Source organism: Crotalus tigris, unplaced genomic scaffold, assembly GCF_016545835.1.
Source record: "Crotalus tigris isolate CLP2741 ecotype Arizona unplaced genomic scaffold, ASM1654583v1 scf7180000018541.849907, whole genome shotgun sequence".
NCBI classification, from domain to species: Eukaryota; Metazoa; Chordata; class Lepidosauria; order Squamata; family Viperidae; genus Crotalus; species Crotalus tigris.
In genome coordinates this window covers 63,613-91,440 of record NW_024097065.1, presented here as the reverse complement: position 1 = coordinate 91,440, position 27,828 = coordinate 63,613, and the positions used below count along the sequence as shown (strand labels likewise).

The window sequence follows — 27,828 nt, the reverse complement described above, 5'->3', positions numbered from 1 at the left end:
AAATGTCCACAAAAGGATGGCTGACTGGTCATAACATCTTCCTACTTGAGGCTGTCGGTTGTACAGGTGATCCTCAACTTACGACCACAATTGCTAAGTGAGAAATTTGTTAAGTGAGTTTTGCCCCATTTTACTATTTTTCTTGCCACAGTTAAGTGAATCACTGCCGTTGTTAAATTAGTAACATGGTTATTAAGGGAAGCTGGTTTCCCCATTGACTTTGTTCACAAAAGGTGACCCCAGGACCCCAGGACACTGCAACTGTTGTAAATATGAGCCAATTGCCAAGCATGGGAATTTTGATCATGTGACTATGGGGATGCTTCAAAGGTCATAAGTGTGAAAAATGGTCACTTTTTTCAATGGCGTTGAATGGTCACTAAACAAACTTGTAAATCAAGGATTACCCGTATATCTTAAAACTGAGTTCCCTAACCTTTTTGTCTTTGCCAACCAGGCGGAGGCAGAGGGACTAGTTCTGTGTGAGTAGCAGGCAAGCACGCCCATCTGTGCAGCTCCATTTACATGTGCTTGCCTACCACTAGCACAAGTGGGGATGCACGCGTGGGCAAGCTCACCCACCCCTTCTGCAGCTGGGTTCTGAAAGGCTCAAGACCCCAAGTCAGAGTTGGGGACCCCTGTTTTAAAACACAGCAGTTTTATGGACACATACAGGGCTATATATTCCACTGAACTCAGTGAGATTTATTTCTAAGGAATCAGATATAAGGTTGGGATTTTGTTTTCTTTACCTTTTTTAAAAAAAACATCCCCATAGAGCAAGAGTGTCAAACTGCTGGCCCGCTGGCAGTTGCATCATACGCAGGCTGCACCCACCCAGCTCCAGCAATGCAAAAAAAGTCACGATATGTCACGACATGTCATGATTACAAAGCTGCCCGTGACCCATTATTTTCTCACTTGTAGAAATGGGCCTGTCTTAAAATGATATTTCAGAAAGTCAGATCTTTCTTCTTTTGACTATGGAGTTATACAATTAGGCCTGGTTCCTTGTTTCAGAAAGCAGATGATAAGGCTGGCAAGGTTTCTGCCCTTTGCGTTCTCCACAATCTAAACAAAATATTAAAAGACAAGGAAGTTGACAGGAAGTTTGCATGAAAGAAGAAATATTACTGTAAGATGTTTGCTGGCTTCTGTGGAAAAGCTTAGACACTGACCTAAATATGATTCTAGGTCATTGTAATTTTTGTATCATGCTAAAAAGCAAATGATTAACACTGATTTGATACTGGGGCCATCACATCTAGGTTATAAAATTCTTTGATTCAGCCTAGTTATCATTTCGATTTTTATAACCCAGATATGATATTGACATTGATCTTGGTGAATTTTGTTCCCAAACTGCCAACTATTTTATAATTATATATCCACAGTAAAATGGAAAAGTGTCTATAAAAGATGCACTTCTTACTTTATTTTTTTCCTTGTGGACATTCTATTTAACCTCATATCCAAGGTTTTTATGTTGCAAATCTTGCTTTCTATTCTGCCATTTCCGTGTATTCAAAACAATACCACAATTGTGTGTGAGATCTGTAGTACCAAGAGATACCACCGGATGGTGTCATTGTGTCATTTTTTAAAACTTGCTGTCTTTCACAGTTTGAAAGCTATTATTAAAAAGTATTTGCTAGGAAAATTCCATCCTCTTTGCTATTCACATTCATATTTTTAAAATGATCCAAAGAAAATGAATATAAATCAACAGTTTTTCTAAGTGAAAATAGGTAACACGGTAATTACAGGCTTTTTATTCAGGTATGAAGACCAAAGGCATTCATCAGAAATATTCTCAACTGACTTTCAGGGTTGTTTTGGGATATTTTCAATACTAATTCTTCAAAAAACAGTTTGAATATAACCACCACCATTTTCAGATCTCAAACACTGAGAACAAGGAACAAGAATGATTGCTTATCTGTGAGCTGCCACAGATACTGCACTGTAAAAGGGAAATAAAATAATTTTCACACACACAAAACACACAGAGAGAGAGAGGGAGAGAGAGAGAGAGAGAGAGAGAGAGAGAGAGAGAGAGAGACAGGCACACACACAGAGAAAGTATTTTTCATGTTGTGTGTGCTTTGTCTGGTTGTATACAAAAAAGTCTCAGAAGTTCCTATATAGGGAGAAGTAAACAGACATCAAGTAATCTTCTTCTTGAAAATCTTGAAGCCCAAAGACAACTCCAAAGACAGGGTTTAGTTTCTGCAAAAGGAATAACTTGCTGGGAATTTAAAACTCTGTATACTGTGAATGACCAATTCAGGATATTATATTGGCAAATGAATAGTTTGAAACAGTGTGATGCAAGACCAGAGCAATTCTGAGGAACTCTTGAGAGTTCACAAAGACAAGAATGATAAACAAGAACCAAGAGACATTAGAAAGAAACAGTTTTGAAGATCAAAACCTTCTGGAAAGATGCTGACAAAGATTCTGGACAAAAAAGAAACAATACAAAGCAAGACCATCCACGAATACATTGTGGCAGACACTAGGCTATGAAATAGGTAATATATGTGACAAAAATATAAGAGGGTTGTTTCAGAATATTCTAGAAATTGCAATCATAAACCACAAGGTGGCAAGGGAGTCCTAAAGGTAATGATTTTCTCTGAACAATCTGAACAACCAATGAACACATAGTGTGAGCCTTTCCTAGGTAAAGAACCAACAAGAATAATATGGGGTATCTTTCCAAACACAAAATCATGTTAAAGTGATAAATAAATACTATATATCAGGAAGTAATCAAAAGCTACTATTTAGAAGTTGCCCAATAACCAAGAAGCACAGGGCCTTTTTTTTCTAACAAAACAAAATCAAAAACCAAAAAGCAAACCATTTAGGATGTACGAGATTGTTAAATATCAAGAGAAAGGATAACAATATTGGTGAATCTATATTAATCTTACTGAAAACTTCAGTACTGAAACAAAACTAGCATTGCATCATATTTAATTCTGAGGCCCGCTATCCCGTCCAAAAGAACCTACAATGCAGATTTAATTATTATACATTTATTTTAGGCATAAAATCAATTAAACAAAATTGTGTAGTGCTTCCATGAATTCATGACATATGAACTCTAGAGAGCCACAGTTTTTTAATACAAATATTATTGCAGCCAAGCTGAAAATAAGAAACTGTTTTAAATTTAGCAGTAAGCATAGGACTGTGGCTGTCTAGAGCTACTTTCTAACTGATGTAGAATCCATAGGCTTATAGAACAAAAGATGGTTTCATTCAGATCATGTGTTCACTACTGGAGATGAAAAAGAAGTCAATAACTTTAGAGATACTTTTGCACCAGAAACAAAAGGATTTTACAGTATGTCTGACATCACTGTGGGTCTGAAGGAGATTATTTCATTATGTGCAAATTTCCTAATGCAAAGGGGGAAATTCATTCTTTCTCCCATTGGTGTACTTGGGGCCATTTTCCTAGATCCCTGAGCGATCTCTCATTTCCTACCAGACTACAGAAAATATTAAAATAGTCACCAGCATTGCATAATGGTTTCAACCAAATTCTGTCTCTTAATATTGCATAAGATCAGTGTACCCTTGTCCCTTCTAGTCTGATCAGTAATATATTTAATACAGTTCCACTATAATATGACCTAATAATAACATAAAGATTTGTGTTATTCAGTCATAAAATGATTTTGAAATAAGGCTAAAGTTCCAACATATTAAACCTATATAGTTAAATATGATGGAATAAGTTTACTAAATTGATATATCAATAAGTACAGCCCTTGGCCAACCTTCCCTGCATCAAGAAGTTAAACAGTATCAAGTTGAGTTAATACTAGGATGGGATTTTTCCCAGGAAATACTAGGGCAGTGGGTAAGATCAGAGTTTATAGATATAATCAAAAAATTATCTAGCTGGGGGAAAATTTCACCCATACCAAATATTTTAAAGTCTACTTACAAATTGAAAACCAAAAATATCCCTTAAATACAGATAGTTTTGTTTCATGGTTCAGTGTTGTCTCCTTTATTCTGTCATATGCATCACTTATTCTCATTTATGCTGATAAATTGGAATACCGGGCTGTTATCTCAATTAGCCAGGAAAAAGTTTTTATCGATGGTCAGTTTATAAGAAGACATTTTTCCTTTATAAGTAACAACTTCAATTAATTAATTGTAAGCAATCTATTCATATTCCAATGTCTGCTGCATCCTAGATAAGACAGAATAATAAAAACATTTCCTTCACATTTCAAATAGCAAGAGATGAGGATATCTTCTGAGAATTGAAGGCACAGAAGAACCAAAGATAACAAGCGAAAGATGGTACATTAAATATGTTTCAGGATCAACTACCTTCACAGGAGAAGCTAATCTGTCATCAATTGTGAAGCCAATAAGCTCAGTGCCATACAGATGGTTGTATTGTTAAAAGCATGCTCAATTTAAGAATTTTGTTGGTTATTTCACATAATTTTCCACTCATCATTTCATGGAGACTGCATCAAGAAACAGCTTAGTTTGGGAATGAGAACTATAAAACCAGAATAACATGTATAATAAGTACAATAAAATGTAGCCAACTTGATTAAAACACCATTCATGCTAGTTTGTGGCATATTTCTGGCACATATTCTGGTCTGAATTTAGTGGTTTTGTCTGGCCTTAAAACCAGGAAAGACTTGATGATTGTTCCAAGCAGTTCCATACTTCTAGACAGAATCTTGTTCCATACTTCTAGACAGAATCTTGCCAAACTGAAGCATTCTACTGTCTTCATCAAGCAAATACTCTGAAAACTATTACAGAGGGGCTGTTTTCACCCTCTTTTTCTCACACAAAATATCTGGACTGATCTCTGTCTTATTCCTCTGGAATGCACCCCCCTCTCTTCTGGGAATACAGCCTACTACATTCCATCATAGATTTGTTGATTTAGGATTGGACTAGAAAGAACATGATAGTTGATGTAGAGGATGACTAGTCAGGACAGGGTCAAATGCACCATTTGGAGTCCCTACACTCCCAAAAGAGACCTAAATTCAGCCTCCGTTGAAGTTCATTGACTTTTATCTGCCACCAATTTGCCTTGACCATTAGTAGTCAGAGTCTGCTGGAATAAACTCCCCAGTACTTTTGAACTCTATCTTGGCTCCTGGCATCCTGTGCTTGATAGTTGATGGGAATAATGGTTTGTTTTATTCACATAGAATCTGTAACTGGCATTGTATTAAACTATAGCAAATAAACAGCCATGATATTTATTATATCCAAAGATAAGAGCATTGCATAATAGGAATGTGGATTAATGAATGGAAGCTTCTGATTTTGGATTAGATAATTTGGGGGCAGTTTCTAGTCAACAGATTTTTTGCTGACTTATTTCTTTTAACTTAATGTAAATAATTTTGAAATTTTGGTTTACATGTTTTAAATTAAATGAATAAGTATAATTTTGTAAAAGAAGTTCCTTAAATCTTCGCCAGCTTTACAAATGCCTAAATTAAAAATTGGTTGCATACCTTTACAATAAAAAAGGATTAGTTATTCTGATTTTCTGATAGGGCATTTGAGGTTAAGTTCAAACTTTCAAGTAATAGGTTCATAACAATCTCATAAATAAGTGCATATGAAGTTCCATTTTGTTCTCTAGTATAAGACAACCCTTTTAGTAGTGTATATCCTGAATTAATAATAAATATTGATAGATAGCCAGTACCTCTGTTAATTTAAACGATAAGAGAAAAAACACAGACTTGCAAGTTAATGTCATCCAATATGACTACTATTCATTTTTTTCATTTTGTGTCTGGCACTCAAATTACTAACCAAATTCAGATTAAGAGACATCAATAACATGCTGTGGATAAATTGGCTGCCAAATTAAAAAAAAAATAAGTTGGAGACAAAAGAAACTGGGTGTCTGGAGATATTATTTGATGACTGTCTAATGCAGCATCTGGAAGGACAGAACACATGGAAAATGGACGTGACACTGTGTTTCTGGCTGGCTGTATAATTAAAGAGAATGGCATGAGTAATTCTTCATGATCTGAACATTAACATTCATTTTGTCTGTGCATGTTGGAACTGGCCCCAAAGTAAATTTGCTTCTTAAAAAATTTGATTTGGCAAAGCTGCCCATATCTATTTAATGAGCCCTAAATACAAGATTTCTTTGGGCATAAATCTCTCTTCACCATTTCTTCACCTTCCTTAAGAAGAACCTAGTCAGAATATATCACTGGCATTTATTTAGATATTCCCAGCTTTAGAATTCCTTTATAACTCTATGTAATACATAATCTTATTAAGGAATTTTCATGTCTTATCAAGAGAATCAGGTGACAAAAGAACTTTGTCTGAATCTTTAAAGAACTGTTGTTGGTGAAGGCAAGCAATATCGGGTTTCTGAGGAAGACTTCATATAAATTTTTTCCTTGTTTCTCCAAACTAAGAGAAAAGCAGGTACCCATACACATAATTCAGCTTCCACAGTATGATTCTGCACTATCCAATCATTTATTGCAAGCAAAGGTCTAATCCTATTGCCTAAAGTAAGTTGTTCATCCTTTATTTTGCTTTTTAATTTTCTTTGTAGAAAGAAAATTGGATGAACTGAAGAAACTTCCTGGATGAGAAGCGAAACGTCTTCAAAGGAAAACAAAGAAAATCTAGTTGCCTCTTGAAAAAGCATCTTTGGGACAATCATGATCTGGATCAGTGAGGATCTCCACAGACGTTTGTATTCACACATTTGGAAAGATGCCACAATATCTAATAACCCATAGTGAACCCATTTTTTTATTAAAAGTGCCTTCCTTGACTATATTTGTGGTTCTGAAGTCAGTAAGAACTTGTTTCTATATGTGAAGCTCTGATGCATCATTTTGGAGGGCAGAGGCCAGTTGTATGTTTTCTCTTGATAGCAGCATTTTTCTATTTCTTGCAAAGCTTAATACTGATGCCAGATGGTAGATATCATGAGTTTCATTCATGTGGCCAGAGTAAAAAATAAAGACCAGACCCACTACTACAAAAAAATTATAGGGTAGTAATAAGTGAGGGGGAGAAGATGGAGCCCCACAACTCGTGCTTGCTTCAATATTCTGTTGAAAGATGAACTATATTTGAATGGATCTGCTTTTTATAAAAAGGAGTGGCAAATTATCACAAGGAAAGAAATAGTTAAGGATTAGCTTTTCTTGGAGACACATTCAAATTTCTTTGAGAAATCATGGAAGATGAGTGTAATGACAGTGAACTCACCAAGTATAGACTAGGCAGCTTAATCCCAACACCAGATACAATTCTGGAACTGTTAAATGCAATTTATTTGTGAACATTTAGAAATGAACACACTGCTTGGTAAAAGCCAGTATGGTTTGACAAGAATAAGCCATGCCAAACCAATCTGATTGAGTTTAACTAATCACAGTAATACAGTAGACATAGTATTACTTAACATTGGCAAAGCATTCAACTTTGAGATATTAGAAGACAAGATGATCTGGACTATGCTTTCATTAGGTAGATACAAAGTATGTTGAACAATCATACCCAATAGCTATATGTCAGTAGATCCATGTCAAATTGGAGGAAGTTTCAAATAGCGTATTGCACAACTCCATTCTAGGTCCTCTGTTGTTCAACATGTTTATGAATCCACTACATGTCCAAAACACATTGCAGCAGATAGAACCTCTTAGGAGAGGAATGAGGAACATCAAAGACTGGGAGAGTTCAGTGTCTCAAGTATTATGTAATACAGAGCTACAGTCTCTATTAAAAAGTCTCTAAAAAGAATCAACAGACAGTATCAAAATTCTAAACAGTATTGACAAGCCAAATAGCAAGAAAAAGTTCAGGCAGAATGAATATAAAACGGTAATTTTGAGTAGAAAAGATCAAAGGCATAACTATAGTTGGAAGGGGACAATAGTGGACATAGTCTGCATCAATAAAAGTATAGTATCAAGATCTAGATGAGTTCTTGTTGTCTATTCTGTGGTCAGACCACTGAATATTGAATGCAATTCAATGCAATTCTGGGCACTGCATTTTAGGAAGGACACTGATAAGAGCAAGTTCAGGACAGTGCAACCAAAATAATAATGGGACTGGAAAGAAAAACATCTGACGAATATTTGAAGCACTGCAGGGAGATCTGCTAGCTTTCCAAGTATATGAAGAAGTCATGTAGAAAACAGGACACAATTGTTTCAGGACTGGACACGAAACAGTGGATTTATATTACAAGAAAATATATGTCAGTTTGTGAGCAGGAAAATGCTGTAATGATTACAGCTGTCCAGGGTGCTTGAGTGTGTTCTCTTTACTTGGAGCTGGTTAAATAGGTGTTGGGTAGGAATTCCCACATTGGACAGAAGGATGGACTAGAATCTGTGTTCCCCAACATGCTGGCTGGGGAATTTTGGAGTTTGTCCACATAATCAGTATTGTCTACACTGACAATATGATCCTGTTGAGTTACTTTGAATTAAGTTCATTGGCATTTTTTCCCTTGAAACTGGGTATTATAACTGAGGCTGAATGGAGCTGAATTTCCAGATAACTGCAGGTATCAAGTGGCCCTCTCTTTAGGATTATAGAAAGGGTTCTATTTCCAGATCTACTCAAAGACCAAATCTTAAATATCTGACCTTCAAAACATGGGTTATAATATCCCCTTTACACTCTGCTTCCCTACTATTTAGGTGGTTGAAGTTGGATGCTGCTGCAGTTTTGCTAAAGTTAAATACATCTCAGCAACTCTGGTTGCTGCATAAATGAAAGACTACCTTACTTTCCATGACGGAAGAAAAGTGAAAAAGGGTAATGAGCTTAATGGAACAAATCTACCAAATTTATTGTCCTGCTATATTATTATTTTCTTTACCAATTGTCCTTGAGTAGTTAGTAAATAAAATTAAAATAGATTGTCAAAAGCTGCAGAGATCTGATTCCTTTTCTTTATGTTCTCACAATGCAAGCACACTTTATAGGCAAGGGAATTCTTGACATAAAAATGCCAATCCCCAGAGCAAACTTGTGTCCTCTTTGTTTTTCTTTTTTTCTTTTAGAAAAACTTCAAGTTGGCTGACAATGTATACATTTCCCATACAACATGCACATGATGAAAAGAAAATCTTTCTATAAGTTTAACTGTGACCAAATATTTGTGAACCCTCCCTTTCATTTGCATATTTATGAATTTTGCAAAATCTGTATGATGGGTAGAATAATATTATAGAATTCAATTTATTTACTTTAGTTAAGCAATATTCCACGATGAATTCAGGGCAATATTGATCAGGGGAAAGAGGAGACTGAGCCTTAGAACCCTGCTTTGAGGGTTTCCTTAAGGTTTTACCTTCTTCCCATCCCTGTTAAACATCTGTATGAAACCAATGGGCATGAGGTGAGGTATCATCAGGACACTAATGAGACTTAATTTTCTCTCCCCATCTCTGGTTGATCAAGCTATGCCATCAAAATTCTTTCCCAATATTGGGAAGCCGTGGGGACTCCAGATAGGAAAGGAAAGGTCTGAGCTAATGGTGTAGGGTTCCTGCCTGAGCAGAGGGTTGGACTCGATGACCTCCAAGGTCCCTTCCAACTTATTATTATTATTATTATTATTATTGATCATCGCACAGTCAGCCAGATGTTCAGACTGGATTTGGCATTTTGTCTACCTATCCTTACCCGGGACCTGGGATAGGCAGATGTGGATGTTTGATGGTATTACAGATATTGTCGCAGGATGGAATCAGTTCCTAATAAGGCTGCCTTTTGCAATTGACTAATAGCGAACTTGTCAATGCCAATGGTGTTCAAGTGGTGCTCCAGTTGTTTTGGGATTGCACCCAAGGAGCCTATTGCTATTGGTACTACCCTTGCTTGCTTTTGCCACAGTCTTTCTATTTCTATTTGTAGGACTTTGTATTTTGTTATCTTCTCCAGTTCTTTCTCTTCTATTCTGCTGTCTCCAGGCACTGCCACGTCCACTATTCAGACTTTTTTGTCTTTCTTATTGACAATTGTTAAGTCTGGGGTGTTATGTTGCAGGTGCTTGTCTGTCTGTTTGAATTATTATTATTATTATCGATCATCGCACAGTCAGCCAGATGTTCAGACTGGATTTGGCATTTTGTCTACCTATCGAGTCCTTACCCAGGACCTGGGATAGGCAGATGTGGATGTTTGATGGTATTACAGATATCGTCGCAGGATGGAAGCAGTTCATAATAAGGCTGCCTTTTGCAATTGACTAATAGCGAATTTGTCAATGCCAATGGTGTTCAAGTGGTGCTCCAGTTGTTTTGGGATTGCACCCAAGGAGCCTATTACTATTGGTACTACCCTTGCTTGCTTTTGCCACAGTCTTTCTATTTCTATTTGTAGGTCTTTGTATTTGTTATCTTCTCCAGTTCTTTCTCGTCTATTCTGCTGTCTCCAGGCACTGCCACATCCACTATCCAGACTTTTTTGTCTTTCTTATCGACAATTGTTAAGTCTGGGGTATTATGTTGCAGGTGCTTGTCTGTTTGAATTCTGAAGTCCCAGAGCAGTTTAATTTTATCATTTTCTATGACTTTCTCTATTTTATGATCCCACCAGTTTGTGCTTACAGGCAAATGATATTTTTTGCAGATCTTCCAATGCACCATTGTTGCTACTTTGTCATGCCGCTGCTTGTAATCAATTTGTGCAATCTTCTTGCAACAGCTTACCAAGTGGTCCACTGTTTCTTCAGCTTCTTTGCATAGGCGGCACTTACTGTCTGTTGCTGTCTTCTCAATTTTGACTTTGTATGCATTTGTCCTTAAGGCTTGTCTTGTGCAGCCAGAATTAGTCCCTCGGTCTCTTTCTTCAATTTCCTGCTCTTAGCCATTGCCAGGTTTTATTATTATCTGCTTTCCCAGCTATTTTTTTCATGTATTGGCAATGTAGTGCTTTGTCTTCCCATGCCTCTATTCTGTTCTTCATTTGGTCTTTCTTGTAGGCCAGTTTGGTCTCTCCAGTAGTTAGTAAGCCTTCCTGATATACTAATTTCAGTGCATCTCCATCATTGTTCTTCAGATATTCTTCCAAAGCCATTTTTTCTTCTTCAACCATCTGATGTACTTGTAGCATTCCACGCCCACCTATTTGCCTTGGTAGATAAAGTCTATCAATGTCTTATTATTATTATTATTATTATTATTATTATTATTATTATTATTATTATTATTATTATTATTCATATTTCCCATTACTATAGCACCACACTTCTGCAGCATTTTGTAATATTACTGTTTTTATTCCATTGAAAGCATATTCCACATTCTATTTCTATTTTTAATTCATGTTGTTAAGCGGTAACATGTTCTAATACTTTTCTCATATCCCACTCATATTTTCTCACAGTCAATTACTTTTAATCTATCTTCTTTTCCTTCCTTCCTTTTATGTTAATTTTTTTTCAATATTCACACCTGAAACTATTAAAAAATGGCCTGTTCTAATTCAAAACATTATATTCTTCACTAATACTGTTTTCATCATAAATAGCCAATCAATCAGGCTTTCGGATTTATATTCATTCCTTTGCCATATGTACGCATGAATAGATATATGCTTAAACCACTTATTCAAAAAAGGCTTCTTTCTGAATTGATACTCCCACAGCTATCACCATTCTCAATTACAAAGGGGTCTCTGAATGGCCCAATCACTTTTTCATCTCTCCCCAACCATCCATTCATGTTGTCTAACAGCATATTTTTCTTTATGAATCAGGAATCCTTACCATTATTTTTCAAAGCTGGCAATATCGTTGGAGAGGGAGTCTTATCTAAAGCCATCTAAGGAGAAAATTAGATGTCTGAGGAGCAAATATAAACATTTCAACCTCACTGTGAGTGGGCTTCCTCTCATATACTTGTACCAACTGGAAGTCTCTCAAATCTGTTTCAGGGCTTCTTGATTCTCCCCCCCCCCCAAACATAGATGAGTATATTTGTGTGGCAAGGATTGCTATGACATGTGAACAGTACATATTTTTTTGATTTGTTTGGGGTTTTTAAATGATCACAATAGTTAGGTGCCGTCATTAAACCAATCTAACCCATATTGCAAGGTACATGATGATGATGATGATGATGATGATGATGAGAGAGAGAGAGAGAGAGAGAGAGAGAGAGAGAGAGAGAGAGAGAGAGAGAGAGAGACGGAGAGAGAGATGGAGAGACACAGAGACACACACAGAGAGGAGAGTACACTATTAGCAATTTTCGGGCTATACAAAATCCTTCCAGTTGCCACATGCAGACCATGTACTGTAAATTATTCATTACTGCACTTACCATGTCACTACCACAAGCATCTTTATATCATGGTCCCATCTTTTCTTCAGACTCAGAAGAAGCATAGAGGTCTTCTCTGGATTTTGTAATGGGACAGTTCTGAAACTTAATAATAATAATAATGATAAAGTTGGAAGGGACCTTGGAGGTCATCTAGTCCAACCCCCTGCTCAGGCAGGAAACCCTAAACCATTTCAGACAAATGGCAGTCCAGTTTCTTCTTAAAAACTTCCAGTGTTTGAGCATTCACTGCTTCTGGAGGCAGGTTGTTCTACTGGTTAATTGTTCTAACTGTCAGGAAGTTTCTCCTTAGTTCTAGGTTGCTTCTCTCTTTGGTTAGTTTCCACCCGTTGCTTCTTGTCCTGCCTTCAGGCGCTTTGTAAAATAGCTTGACCCCCTCTTCTTTGTGGCAACCCCTGAGATATTGGAACACTGCTATCATGTCCCCTCTCATCCTTCTTTTTGTTAAACTAGACTTGATATGACATTACATTACACTACCCTTTTTCTGCAATTTCAGGCAGCATGACACATTGGCCTTCTCTTAGTAGTTACTTGTTAGCCATTGTCAAGTAAAAGGAAACCAAAATATAAACAATAGAAAAACAAATCTTATGAATGAAGTAAGTTATCACATTAGGAGTTCTAACCTTCTTCAAACAATAAAAGTTATATCCAGTGGTGGGATTCAAATATGTGAATAACCGGTTCTCTGTGTGGATGCCGCTTCCGGAAATTCATTCTGGGCCTAGGCAACAAAAAATTAGCTACCGGTTCTGCTGAACTGGTGCAAACTGGCTGAATCCCACCACTGGTTATATCCTTCTCTTTCAGAAGATGTTTCTGCTGCTGTTGCTCTTTGCATGCCTGTTGTTCTGTGCGTGCTTTATTACCCTGGCATTGCCATGGTAACTGGGCAGAAACTGAAACGGCTGCCCAAAATGATTTCTATCCAGCCACAATCATACTGAATTGACCTGTCAGTCTTGACATTAAAGGAAGCAGGCTTGAAAGTAGGGTTGACAGAAATAATTACTACGGTGGTTGTGTTTTGAGGGGACCACCAGTTACAGGCCCAGAAATGTTTTAATATCAACAGTGTGATTACTATAAGTGGGGGAATTTCATTTTATCTACAAGTTATTTCCTTTTCAAGATAAATACCCTAGTGAAGCCCAGACAAAATCATTAAGAGAAATCTATCTCACCTTGAGTGCAGAGGAAACAATTGATCTACTCGGAAAAGAATGAAAATGGATCTTTATGCTTCCTCAAACATTTTTCAATTTCAAAGTAATCAATCAAGCCAGGAAGAGTCTTCAGGAAAAACATAAGTTTCACCAACAAATTTATCTTCTTAAAAAAGAGGATGAAGTATGTTGACTTAATTACCACCTGTCTCAATTAATCAGAGTAATCCCTGGCACTTAATTAAGGATGATAGTAGATTTTATAACAATTCTCTCCATTTATTCTGCTGATGTCTGATTTCATACCAAATCCATGCTTCTGAAATGCACACTTTAAATGATGGTTAAAAATGTAAATATATAGCGATCAAAATATGTTGAAAATAAAAAATAAATCAATCAGAGACCTGCAAAAAAGAACAAGAAACACATTTTACTTGAAAATATATATGAGTGTAATTTTAATTATATACAAGTCAAACTTCCATTTTCAGCAGGTTTTTTTTAAAGAGCTCCCTTTAATTATTTTTATTGCTTTATAAATATATAAAATACAAAGCAAAATAAAAATAGAAAATTAAGAGAAGAAAAAGAGAGGGGGAAAGAAAATATGAAGTACATGGGAAGAAAGAAAGAAAGTGTTGACTTCCAACTCTTTTTAGCACAGTACAAGATAACAACATTTCAGCCTCAACTTTTTACTTTTACACATTAGTATATAACTAGCCATTTCTATAACAACAAATCTATTTAATCGGAAAGTCAAAGTTTCATTTTTTTTTTCCATCACAAGGACAAAATCCAGAAGTGATATTCAAATAAAAAACATAATTAATTATATTCTCCTCTTTGAATAAAACAGTCAATTTAACCATTTCTGCTTTATCCTCCTTGCTGTGGAAATAATATGTATTTCTATTTGCACTTAATAATCTTTATAAACTATTACCATTTATGTTAACAAAATTCACTGTATTCTTTCAGATTCTTTAACCTTAAAGGGAAAAATACTTTTTTTCATCCATTTTAAAAGACTAAACTTTTCTTTAAAAACATTTTTGAAATCAGAATTTTCTAATACTTTTTTAACTTCCTCTGAACATGCATACTTTAAAGTTCACTACTGAATTTACAATAGATCACACCCTCCAAGTTACCCTGATAGAATAATTTTTTCTTCTTGTATACACCTTTTTTAAAACCATTTTCAGCAGTTTTTTTTAAAAAAATGTTTATATAGGGAGACATAATCTATTAGGAACTACATTCAAGTAATCTTTATTTAGTCAATGAGCAGCACAAAATAAGCAGAGAGACCAATAACACTACAATCCAGCCCCAAAACATCTCAAGTAGGAGAGGGAAGTAGTACAATACAATATATTACAATACTAAAAAACTATCTATAAGACTACAGTTAATATTAAAACTATAAAGAAACTAAAGTCATTACAAAATAGTTCCTAAAACAATATAAAACATTTAACAGTATAACTACAAACCATAGTACTATAAAACTAAAGAAAAAAAGTTAATTAAAAAAAGTTAAATCATCCCTTTACTAGCTTTGCCTTATTTCCATTGTGACAATACAAAACTTAGTTATTGATTGAGCGAGAGGTTTCAAATCTAAAAGAAGTTTTACAAAATGTTTATATGATCTTCCAACATGTTTGCATAATACAGATAACACAAGATTGGTCCAAATGGCTTTCTAAAATTTAGGGTACCACTATGTGGATGTTTCTATCTCACTAGCACTATGAGGGCAGGTATGTTCAATCAATGGAATTTACCTGCCTTCTATTAGGGTTAGGTTAGGATTAGGGTTGGGTTAGGGTGGAAATAATGTTATGTCTACCTTCAAGAATGCTTGTTTTCAGGTTGGGAAAAGTTAGGAGAGATAAATAATGTGCTGTAAATAATGTTATACAATGGGGAGTTCCAACTCACTCATCACATTCATATCCCAAGTCTTCTTCACATACTTTATAATATATAAAAGTATATAAAACAGCTGTATATCAATTTGAAATGCTTTCTTTTATTTTAAATGATGGAATATAAGCTATTTTTCAAACATTTTACTTGTTCTTGATTACTAAGTTGGATTTAAGTTAGATTCTGAGTTAAAGAAGAAAATATTGCATTTGTCTCATCTGAAATCAAATTGGAACTCTGGAGGTTTTTGAGACATTTTATATAATAATAATTTCATTTCTTGTTTAGCAATCAAGAATAATAATCAGGAATATTAATTAATTTGACAAACTACTCATTTAATTTGACCATATACTTATCCACCTTGAAAATTAATTTCACACTGTTGTACTTACAGTATATAATAAAACATATTGGGATAGTAGAATAGTATTGTAAAATATGCTTTTATAAAATAAAAATGATTTATCAGGAAGTTCAGGATATTCTAGACACACGTATGTTACTTAACATTGCTGGAATTTGAATATTTCTAACACAAAATGTCTTTGGGAGATAACATATATAAAGTGTTTCAGAATTGTTTAACAGCAGTTTATGAAAATACATCATAATCACAAGAATTCATTTCCATTGTTATAAACAGACTATAAAGTTCATTTCTGCTTTATGTGTTCACAATTTTCTGCTAGCTTCAGGTTTATCTCTTGTTGTTTACCAGCTTGCCAAAAGAAATAAGAATTGTTTTGGTTGAAAGAAAAAAAGAAAAAACAATTCTTTCACTGTATGTCACTCAGTTATGGAACAAAGGAAGAAGGTTCTTACTTTTGGTGCCTGGATAGAATAGCAGTATAAATCTATGAAAATTCAGCACACATTTAATGAAATCTTCAAGACCTTCTGTTGATAAAAACATATAATAAAATGAAAAAGAAACTTTGTGATAAGCCAGAAAACCAGGGATCCATTTGAGATTTCTAATATTATGATTAGCACTCTATGAAAATAGATTAAAATGAATAGAAGAAATCTTTAGCACCTTAACTGTTACTAGGAATAAAATAAACAAGTGGAATATAATGGCATATAAAACAATAACATTTTGTTTCATCCTCCAGCAATTTAAGAGATCAATCTTCTGCATGTTGGAAGTGTTTGCTATAGGACAAAGATCCTTATTACCATCAAAAATATTTTTTCCAAATTCATCTATTACATGCCAAACAAGGAACATTATAAGAAAGCTTTGAGGGTGATATATTTGCATTTGCCTTTAGATTTGAAAAATGTATTTAAAGTTTTACTTTTTAAAAAAATGTGAAATAATATAGTGATATCCCTACATTAAATGTATGAGCTGCATCTTATAATAGGCATATACAAAGCAATGAGAGCTGTGTTGGTCCTTGAGAAAAATAAAATGTATAACTGGATATTTTTTTAGAACCAATCAACTAGCATAAAAGAATAAAGGGAGATATGATAATATTATTCAGCTAACTGAAGGTATACCTCAAAAAAGCTACAACTTGTCCTTTATTAAGCTAATAATAGGACATAGAACAACCATTTTCAATTACAGAAAATCAGATTTAACTTAAACGTTACTAAAACTCACTAAGGATAAATGCAACAGTGGAATGAATTTCTGAGGGAGATAAGTTTCCCTTTGCTGAAAGCATTCAAGCAGAGACTGATAAATATCTATTGTGATATTTCAGTTTACAGTCTTGCACTGGCTAAAACATATAAAGAACGGTTGCTGGAATTGGGTATGTCTAGTTTAACGAAGAGAAGGACAAGGGGGGACATGATAGCAGTGTTCCAATATCTCAGGGGCTGCCACAAAGAAGAGGGAGTCAAGCTATTCTCCAAGGTGCCTGAAGGCAGGACGAGAAGCAAAGGATGGAAACTGATCAAGGAGAGAAGCAACTTAGAACTAAGGAGAAACTTCCTGATAGTTAGAACAATTAACCAGTGGAACAACCTGCCTCCAAAAGCGGTGAATGCTCCAACACTGGAAGTTTTTAAGAAGAGACTGGACAGCCATTTGTCTGAAATGGTGTAGGGTTCCTGCCTGAGCAGGGGGTTGGACTTGATGACCTCCAAGGTTCCTTCCAACTTTATTATTACTATTATTGATCATCGCACAGTCAGCCAGATGTTCAGACTGGATTTGGCATTTTGTCTACCTATCGAGTCCTTACCCAGGACCTGGGATAGGCAGATGTGGATATTTGATGGTATTACAGATATCGTCGCAGGATGGAAGCAGTTCCTAATAAGGCCGCCTTTTGCAATTGACTTATCACCATTCATTTAGCAACCATTAGAAGTTATCATGGCACTGAAACAAGTGATTTATAACCAATCAACACACTTGACAATTGTCACATGATTGCGATTCAGGCACTTGGCAACCGAGATGTATTTGTGAAGGTTGCAGTAGCCTGGAGTCACATGATCACCATTTACAACCTTCTCCGCCAGTTTCTAACAAGCAAAGTTAATGGTGGAAATTGGATTTATTTAATGACTGTGGTAAAATGTTGTAAAATTGGACATTGACAAACAATGATTCATTTAACAACTTCAGCAGAAGCTCCGATCCCAATTGTATTTGTCAGATGAAGAATACCTATAGTTGGATAGTATGGAATATATTGTTTATACTCTAAATCAGGACTTTTCATATACCATCTGTGGTACTTTGGCACATGGCATGTGGTACACAACCATCCTAGAGAAGTGTAGTGGGGGAGGGGAATGAGCCAAAGTGACCCAAGCCTGAGGGAGGGGCAGCTGGAGCTGTAGGACTGTCAGGATTTGGCAGAAGCCTCAGGGGTGCCAGCAGGGCTCCAGCTGATTGGCGCTTCTGGAAGCAGTGCGGAGCTGGAGGTAAACTGGAGAAAAAGGGGGGAGGAGAGGAATAAAAGGAGGTGGTTTGGCGGGAAAGGGGAAAAAAAATAACAGGGAAAGAGAAGGGGACCGAGAAGAAGCTGTGGAAGGAAAGCTCAGCAGGCAGGGAGGAAAAAGAGACAGGGAAGAAGAAGAAGCTGTTGCTGGAAGAAAAGGTCCCCTGGTTTGTTTTCTCCAGCAAGGAGAATGTAATCAGCGCTGATGAAATGAAAAGCTGGGAGGCAAGCATGTCAGAAAGGAGGTGGGTTTATTTTGTAAGCCAGTGGGTTCCTGATCAGCTGGCAGCTTGAATGGATTACCATAAGGATTTTTACAGTGTTTTGTAATTCAGAGGCTCGGTTTGTGTGCTTTGGTTATTGGAATATTTTAGTTTGTTTCACAAAGTCTAGCAATGAGTCTAAAGTGCCTCCTGTAGGTTTAATCCCTTTAAACAAATGTAATTAGTTTTACCCCCCTTATCTTGAGCCTGTCTATAGCTTTTAGTAAGTTTTCTTTTCAGGTAAACAGGCTTAATTTAAGGTTATCACCAGAGCCTGTTTGCTACATTGTTTAAACTGAGACACGCCTGAGGCAGTTTAAAGAAAAAAAAAAACCCGGAGTTTAGTATTTCTTTATTCTGGGAGGTTTTTGTGAGCCTTTCTTGCTTTGCGCTTGATTCCTGTGTCTTTAAGGGTACAGGGAAGGGAATGGTGTGTAGGGGGGGTGTATTCTTACTACACTGTGGCAGGAGAGCTCAGAAGGCAGGGAGGAAGAAGAGGAGAGGGAGAGAGGAAGAAGGGCCGACCAGCTAGCTCAGGGGTCTACAAACTTAGCAACTTTAAGACCTGGGGACTTCAACTCCCAGAATTCCTCAACTAGCCATGATGGCTGAGGAATTCTGGGAGTTGAAGTCCACAAGTCTTAAAAGTGCCATGTTTGAAGACCCCTGAGCTAGCTGGTAATGGTGTATATTAATAAACATGGATAAATTCATCATACATTTGTCAGTGCAAAGGGAAAGTGATTCAGCAAAGGAATAGCCACCAAAGAAATTAAACCGGTACTTTTTTACTTTTTTCTACAGTTTGTAACATTTTATTAGATTATAGAATAAAATACAAAAATACAAAAGCAAATAGTAGGATACAGTGGGGAGAAAAAAGGGGGGGAAGTGAGGGGGAGAAAGGAAAAAGAACAGACTTCCTCTGTTGCAGTAGAAGAAAGCATTAACATTGAACCTCAACTTTTTACCTTTCCATAATATTATAAAGTAGCCATTTCTATAACAATAAATGGATCTAATCAGTAAAACCCAAAATCCCCACCCCCCTCTATTTTAGTCATCGTTTTTGACACCTTGCTAAGCACTGGTGGTACTCAAATATTGTCATGTCCTAAAAGTGGTACAATTTGTGAAAAAGCTGAAAAGCCCTGCTCTAAATGATGATTTAAATGCGGTTCTCTGTCTTTCAACATTTATGCTCTAGCTCAGTTTTGGTCTTGGTCTTGCTGAATTTTATTCAGTTGAGGAAAGTTTTGAAGGGGCAGATTAGGCTAGCAGTGTGCTACTTGATCCAAATGTTCATGGCTTTCCCCTCAGGCAGAAAAGTATTCAGGAGGGGGGTTGATTTTCACCAAAGTTGCTCAAGCAGAGCTTGGGATAGTCAACCCTCCTGATGCTTTAAAATGGATGCCTTTATAAAGCAATGAGTTGGAATCAATGGCCCCTTTCAGCCATATTCCATGAATATACAAAGTTCAGGACTATTTACTCTATTTCACATGTGGAAAAGCTTTGGAAAACTTAAAAGCTTGTACACTTCTTGGTTTTACTTTGCCCCCAATTAATATTTTCCTTGCAATCAATTCTGTATTTATTTATTTATTTATTTCTAAATTAGTAACATTTGTGAGTGTTCTTGGCTGAAAGCAGCAACACAGAGATAAAATAGTTTTGCTTAAGTGTTATCTTTCAGAAATATTGGGGGTATGGTATGGCTACACTGGCTAGTCTGGGAAAATAGAAAATAAACCATACAATGCAATTCATATATAATTCTACAATTGTATAGCATTGTTTGTATTTGAGTGGAATTTTGATTCATCTCCAAAGAACAAGATATAATACTGCTATTGCTAAAGTCATAAATATAAATAATGTTTATATTAATTCCTCATGGGTTTTTGATGTGCTCTATCGCTGGTTAATTCATGTGTAAATGCAAATATAAAAGTACCACCTGGGTTAGACACTAAATATTCTCTTTTCAAACTCCAGTTGAAATATGGAAGAGCTTCCATGGATCACTCACAGCCTCTCAAACATAAAACATTTAGTATTCCTCCCATAATGTTCTATGTAGAGCAATTATTAGACGTAATTCTTAATATGTAGAAAATGTTCTCTTTATAAACAGTAATTCTGGTTCCATTCCCTTTTAGGACAACATATCAAACTGGAATGCTTGGATAGCAAGCTTTTTTTTAATCAATCCAACAATGTTTGTTTGCTTGTTTGTGGAATGTAATTTACGGATTTATTTACCATCTCAATCCATTAGGACTTAGATTTGTCAACAAAATATTAGAAACATAGTCAACAATGCTTAAATATTAAGTCTTGGTACCCTCTGAGTTTGGTTGTTCGCTTGAAGATATTTGATTATTTGGCAAGGTAATATCATCATCAGTAGTAAGTATGGGATTTGCTCCCTGTTTATATATAATAGGTTGCCCTGCCAGCATTGATCAGAGTGTGGTTTTTTCCTTGATAGTTCCTTAATTAAGCTATTGTTTTCTGCTTGATTGTTTGTCTGGTGTTAATCCCTACTCATCTGGGTGCTGACTGCTGGAAAGGATGTGTTCTGGTCTTTTGTTTCCTACTTAGCTTTTTTATTGTTGTTAAAACAAGGCATTTTGTTTAACAAGATTTTATTAAAACAAGGCACAAAATGAAGTCTCTCTCTCTCTCTCTCTCTCTCTCTCTCTCTCTCTCTCTCTCTCTCTCTCTCTCTCTCTTTCTCACTCTCTCTCAGCGATTAAGATGCTGGGCTTGCTGGCTGGGCAGTTGACAGCCCAGTTTTGAGATCCAGGTGCATGATGAAGTGAGCTCCTGGTACTTGCCTCAGTTCCTGCCAACCTAGCAGTTCAAAAGCATGCAAATGCAAGTAGATAAATAGGTACCTTTCGGTGGGAAGGTAACAGCATTCTGTGCACCTTGGCATATAGTCATGCTGGCCACATGACCATGGAAATGTCTTTGGACAATCCTGGCTCCCTTGGCTAAGAAATGAAGATGAGCACCACCCCCTAGAGTTGGACACAAGTGGACATGGGAAAGCTTTACCTTTATATAAATATAAAAAAGTTGTCAAGAGGTCAGTGGACTAGAAGCTCACCAAAGGAAAAAAAAATCAGACTTCTACAGCCTGTCAGCCTTCAATGTACTATATATTTCCTGTATTTATTACTAACATTCCATCGTATCCTTTTTCTTCTCAATTTTTTTAGAACCTATTAAAAGTATTGTTAAATACTATATCAATACCAATGTAATGAAGAAACTAGAGTGACTCTGGATCAGCAGGAAACATTCAGCTGGCCCTTTTGTTAGAAAAAGAAACAATTGCCATAGCAACACAGCATACATTAGTCAGGAATGAATGAAAGAGGGATATTTAAGGATAGCAAGTCAACTGAAGATAGCCAAGCCATTCCGCAAAATAAACATGCATGTGCAAATGGATGCATGCATGTGTACACCCCCACAAAGTTTTGACTTCAAATTTCAGTACAACAGTGCAAAGGCATCAAATCTAACTATGGAAAAATAAGTGTGCATAATTTATCACACATACCTATGATATAATAGTTATATGGAGAACAAGTTTCTGATATTTTCAAATGGAAGTATAATAAATACATGGAATTATATTATCTTCATTGATATAATAAATAAACTACATGTTGTTACTATTGTTATAGGCTTGTGATGATGACTTCCAGTTGTTTTATATTTCAGATCTGAGTATACTCTAGCAAACATGGCCATAAAGACAGGGTTTCTTAGTTTTAGCTGTACTAGTGTATTTTACAACAGATAGCCAAAAGTTTCCAAAGAAAATAATCCGAAAGTGTCTATTAACCAAAGGGATTGAAATAATAACTGGCTAGTTCAGATTGCTCAACTAGTTTCAGAACTTTGTACTGGGAAGAGACAGCTGTGCCAGGATGCTTTTCAGCAATCTTGATAACAAGCTGCTATATTTGGCCATGAAAGTGGACTACAGTGCAGGGGAACTACCAAACTCTGGGGAGTAGGATGCTAAGAGAGGAATTATAAAGCAAAATAAATGACTATTATTTATTAAGTAATTGAGTCCAGATCCTTTTGATTAAATCAAGCAACCTACATTACCATTATATTTTTAGAACTGCTTGTCCCTTGAGATGAAAATCCTATTTTGCAGGAAGGAATGAGTCTATATTCCAGTAATCCTTTTTATAATGCTTAATAAGACACGGATGGAAGCTAACACTCCCTGTCCATCCCCACCCCACCCCAAATCCACATTTCTAGGCTAAACTTTGAAATAACAACAGTTTAGCACTATAAGACAAGTTTGAGTATACCATATCCACAATTAAAACAATTTTCCCCACTTTTTAAATTATGAAAGTCGGGGACATTGGAAGTGGGGCTGGAATATCACGATGGTAGCCATCATTGTGATGAAAAAAGGGATTATCCGCTTTCATCCATCATCTTGAATTTTTAACCTGTGCTGCAGATGCACCTGGTGAGAACAGAAGACCAACCAAACCTTGTTAGGGAAAGCCGATTAACTCCTTTCTTATAATAGTATTTTAGACTGTTTAAATACCCCAAATTTAGAACTTTAACCTAGTGCAGTGATAGCAAATATTTTGGTTGAAATGTTGAAAATTCAGAAAATGTAATACACACACACACACACACACACACACACACACACACCCCAAAAGAAAAGTATTCATTTACTTTTTTTAAAAAAAAATGCAATCCAATCATGTGTATGATCCCAAGAAAACACATTTAAAGAAAATGCATTATTAGCAGTTTTATGTTCATTCTCATTCCAAATTATCCCTAACGTGAAATTTTTTGTGGTCAAGCACTTTGAGTCAATCAATGTATCTTTTTCTTCGACTTAAAACAGTACTATCCAGTCAATATTTTATTGATTTATTTTTTTAAAAAAAAAAACTGTAGTGCATCTAGAGCTTTTAGCCTTAGGTTTTGCTGTGCTTGATTATTTCTGCATTTTTGATATCTAAATTTTATTTTGGAACTCAGTAGTTCCAATTTAATTAAAGAAATTTAAATATGATTTTGGTTAATATCCTTCTCTTTCTTGTTTATTTCTTAAAATTTATTTGGCTTTTATAATATTGCTGCAGCTCCAATCCCATCAATTCTGGCAATGTAGAAATAAACAATTTCCTGCCTTTTCCAGGAAAACTCATACACAGAAGAGAAAAAGCAAATAATTCCTTACTTATTTTAGATTAAAAGACCTTTTGCCCCAAGTGGCCAGTTATAGATATTGCAAGTACAATTGCAGGCTTAATAATAGTAGTTGAATAATAGCTTCAACCTATTGCTCAAAGATTGACTATTTCAAGAGATTCAGACTTAGTAAGAGAGAGCCTTCTTTTCCTGGACCACAATCACAGATCCTAGATTGCCAAATATTATGTATGTGGGCTCTAGAAAAACAATAAGCAGTCAGATACCCCGTCCCACTCTATCATCATCAATGGATTATAAGTCCAGATAGTATGAGTAATGACAAGAATTGTCCATTAAGTTGCTTACTCAGACTTTGATATGTAACAACCCATAAGTTTTATATAGGGTTTACAGAGGTAAATCCTCTCATCAATTTTATATTTTGGAGTTACATTTATTCTTTTTGGTATAAAATCTTTGTGATGGCTTGGCTGATCCACTCCATTTCAACTTTCATTTTCCAAGTTTTTCTATCAGGGACATATTAGAGGGCATGTAGATATGAATTCTGCCTTAATACAAACATTGTATCCCAAATATTCACAGCTCTACAAAAGCAAGCTGGGAATATTGCAGGCTAATTAAAAGTGCCATTAGTGCTGCTGCCTCTTGATCTGAGAATTCTAAAATTCTGGTAACTCTAATTAGCCAAGACATTGCTACTCTGGAGATGAAGATTTTATAATAGGCTAACCGTTCTTATGCTTTTTAAAGACGATGCACTTATACATACGGTATTTAAAACACAGGTATAAGAGTAGAAACAGAGATGGGAATATTATTTATGAAAAGTGAAGCTTGAAAAGGGTCTATCATCTGGCACATGATAGTTGAAGAGGGGTCTTAGAAAGTAGAAAACGGGAGGGCAGGAGTAGCACTTAGGGATGACAGAATGTCTCCCTTTTTTGTGAATGGATTTTTGTTATTGGCCTGATGTGTTTTCTGACTCTGTTCAATTCAGTTTCTGGACTGTTGCCATCAAAGTGTTTCTTTCTTTTCAAGAATTTTGAATATGGATGTGGCACTTATTTCTTAATTAGCTTGGCAATATAAATTGCCTACAGGGAGTCCTTGACTTACAACTATTTCTTTAGTGACCAAAGTTACAACAACACTGAGAAAAGTGATTCATGACCATTTACGACTGTTGCAGCATCCCCATGGTCACATGATCGGAATTCAGATGCTTGGCAACTGGTTCATATTTATGACAGTTTCAGCATCCTTGAGTCACGTAATCAGTTTTTGCGACCTTATGATCAGCAAAACCAGATTCACTTAACAACTGCAGTGATTCAGTTAACAATTTGGCAAGAAAAGTCATAAAATGGGGCAAAATTCACTTAACAAATGTCTCTCTTAGCAACATAAATTTTGTGCTCAATTGTGATCATTAGTCGAGGATTACCTGTATTTTATTGTGTATAAATATTATTAATATTGATTATATTTCCCATAATTTCTTTCCCCATATGAATAGTGATCCCCAATTGTCTAAAAGGGTTCTGAAGAAATATTTATAGCAATTATTTCTGAAGGAATACCTAGAAAATAGGTTATGCCATTAATATTGTCTTCACGCCCAATCACCACTCAGAATTAAAAATGAGTGTGTTTTGAACTATGCAAAAAACAAAACAAAACAGGAAACCCAAAGTATCTCTTCTGTTGAGTGTACAAGGAGGAACAAAATGTCCCAAGAAAAGAAAAGCAATGAGACAAGTGGTAGAAAAGATTTAATAATGTCATTTAACTATATAGGTTTTAGATTTTTTAAGCCAATGACCTTCATTGGGATGTATGAATAAATAATCCATATGCTTATTCTAAAATTAAAAAGTAAACCTTATTCAGCCAATGGAAGGAAAAAAGAATACAAATAGATGTAATTCCAGAAATATAAACTCTGCTTTCTTACTGTACTTCATAAGAGAATAAAAACACATAATGTGAACATCCTTTGTATTCTGGGAAGTTTGTAAATGTATCTCAAGCAGGAAATGATGATTTCTTGTACTTTTTTTCTACACTGAAACATTATTGTGTCAACCTGACTATATACACACATGCATATGTGTTTGAAGAGAGAAAGAGAAAGAGAGCACACAGATTTAAATTATTTTATAACTGAAATAAAGAGGCTGAATTTTTAGAATTCTTCATATATTAATATAAGCTTAGATTTACTTAAATCATACAACAAAGCCTGATGTAAACAAATATCATTTGCAAGAATACCAAATTTTGGTATTTTGTTCAAGTTAATTATTATACTATTTTGTTCAAGTTAATTATTATACTTTCAGTAAAAGGATTTTCATAAAAAAAAATTCTAATCAAATTAAATCTAATGTGTTTTCTATCTAATTAGTAACTAACTAATTGCAAACGTATTACACGTAGGGAAAATTCTGGTGGCTTCATTGAAGGCTAACCTTGTTTCCTCACAATTTCATGCAATGTCATTTGGTTTTCTGTTTTACAATAGTCTTTTTATTATTTGCCCACAAATTTAATATGAATTTTGAACACCTCTTGAAATGTTAATTATTGACATTATTTATTTATTTATCAAATTTAGAAATTGCTCATCTCCTTCACAGAAGGACATAAACTAATATCTTAAGCACAAGTAGTTCTCGAATTATGCCTATTGTTTCAGCAATCATTCAAAGTTACAATAACAATAGCATTTAGACTTATACACTACTTATCAGTGACTTACAGATTCAGTATATTGATCCCAACAATTTGGGTTTTCATTTTACCAACTAGGAAGGATGGAAGGCTTGAGCCGGCCAGGATCGAACTCTTGGCTATGGTCAGAATTAGCCTGCAATGCTGCATTCTAACCACTGCGCCATATGGCTCTATATCACAATATCACTGAATAAATGATAGTTATGATTAGTCCTTGAAGTTCCGACCATTGCAGTAATCCCATAATCATGCGTTCGAAGCTTGGTGCTTGCCAATTCTCTAGCAGCAATTCCAGTATGAGCTACAAAGCATTCATTGTGCCTCTAGGAAGCCCCCATTCATCTCTTTCATGCAGTTTCACCACCATCCAAAATAGCGCTTCCCACATAGTCGCGCCCTTCATTGGGGAGCCATCGTGGCTGCCACATCTCCTACCTTGTCAAACAATGGAATCTGCTGTGCCTTGCCAATCTGTCCTACTGTACACTCCATGGCCTGGGGGCTATCACTCCTAACACAGGTAGTGGAGGACTGGGCTCCACCGTCCTTCCACTGGAGAGGTCTGGCAAGGCCCCTTTAACAGAAGAGGTCCTGCTGTGCTCCCGCCCAGTGCCTGGATTCCAGATCAGCAGTGGAAGAAAGAAGACGGCAAAGGTCACCTGGGAGTGGCAGTGATGGTAGACTCAGTTGAGATAGATAGCAGGCAGCCAAAAGGGCAAAGGTGGGAGAGATAGATGGATGGAGAAAGTTGAAGCAGAGGCAGTTAGTGCAGGGCAAGGGATGATCTGGACTGCCAGGACTGTTCTCTCTAAGCAGCAAGATCACACGATGCTTTGCTTAATACCTGCTTTGCTTTTGCAAAGGAAATTCTGGTCCCAGTTAGGGTTATAACTAAAGGACTACCAATAGTGACATTTTTTTTGATAACGTAAGCACATAAGGCAGAACGCTTCCCCCACTGGATTGGAATCCTTGGTGCATCATACATTTTATATGATATTAATGTTATTCTATAGTATTGAAATACATTGGAAATAACACGTGGGTCAAATCATATACAAATCTTGAAGATAACAGTACGTTTTCACTTAATAGTGTAATAAATCTGTTGGCTACATCTTTGAATGGAGAGCCATTTTGCTCTAGTAGTTAAGGCATCAGAGTAGAAACTGGAAGATCATGAGTTCCAGGG

The 27,828-nt window shown here is 35.8% G+C and overlaps 1 long non-coding RNA gene across 1 annotated transcript; it reads right to left on the bottom strand.

The window, feature by feature from the left end:
* Window positions 1–284: 284 nt before the first annotated feature.
* LOC120312776 lies at window positions 285–27,254 on the bottom strand. The gene is made up of 4 exons (XR_005557965.1): window positions 27,072–27,254; window positions 13,565–13,953; window positions 12,357–12,461; window positions 285–1,071 (listed from the first exon to the last, which is right to left on the bottom strand). It is a non-coding gene; the product is annotated as an uncharacterized LOC120312776 (long non-coding RNA).
* Between the last annotated feature and the right edge of the window lie 574 nt (window positions 27,255–27,828).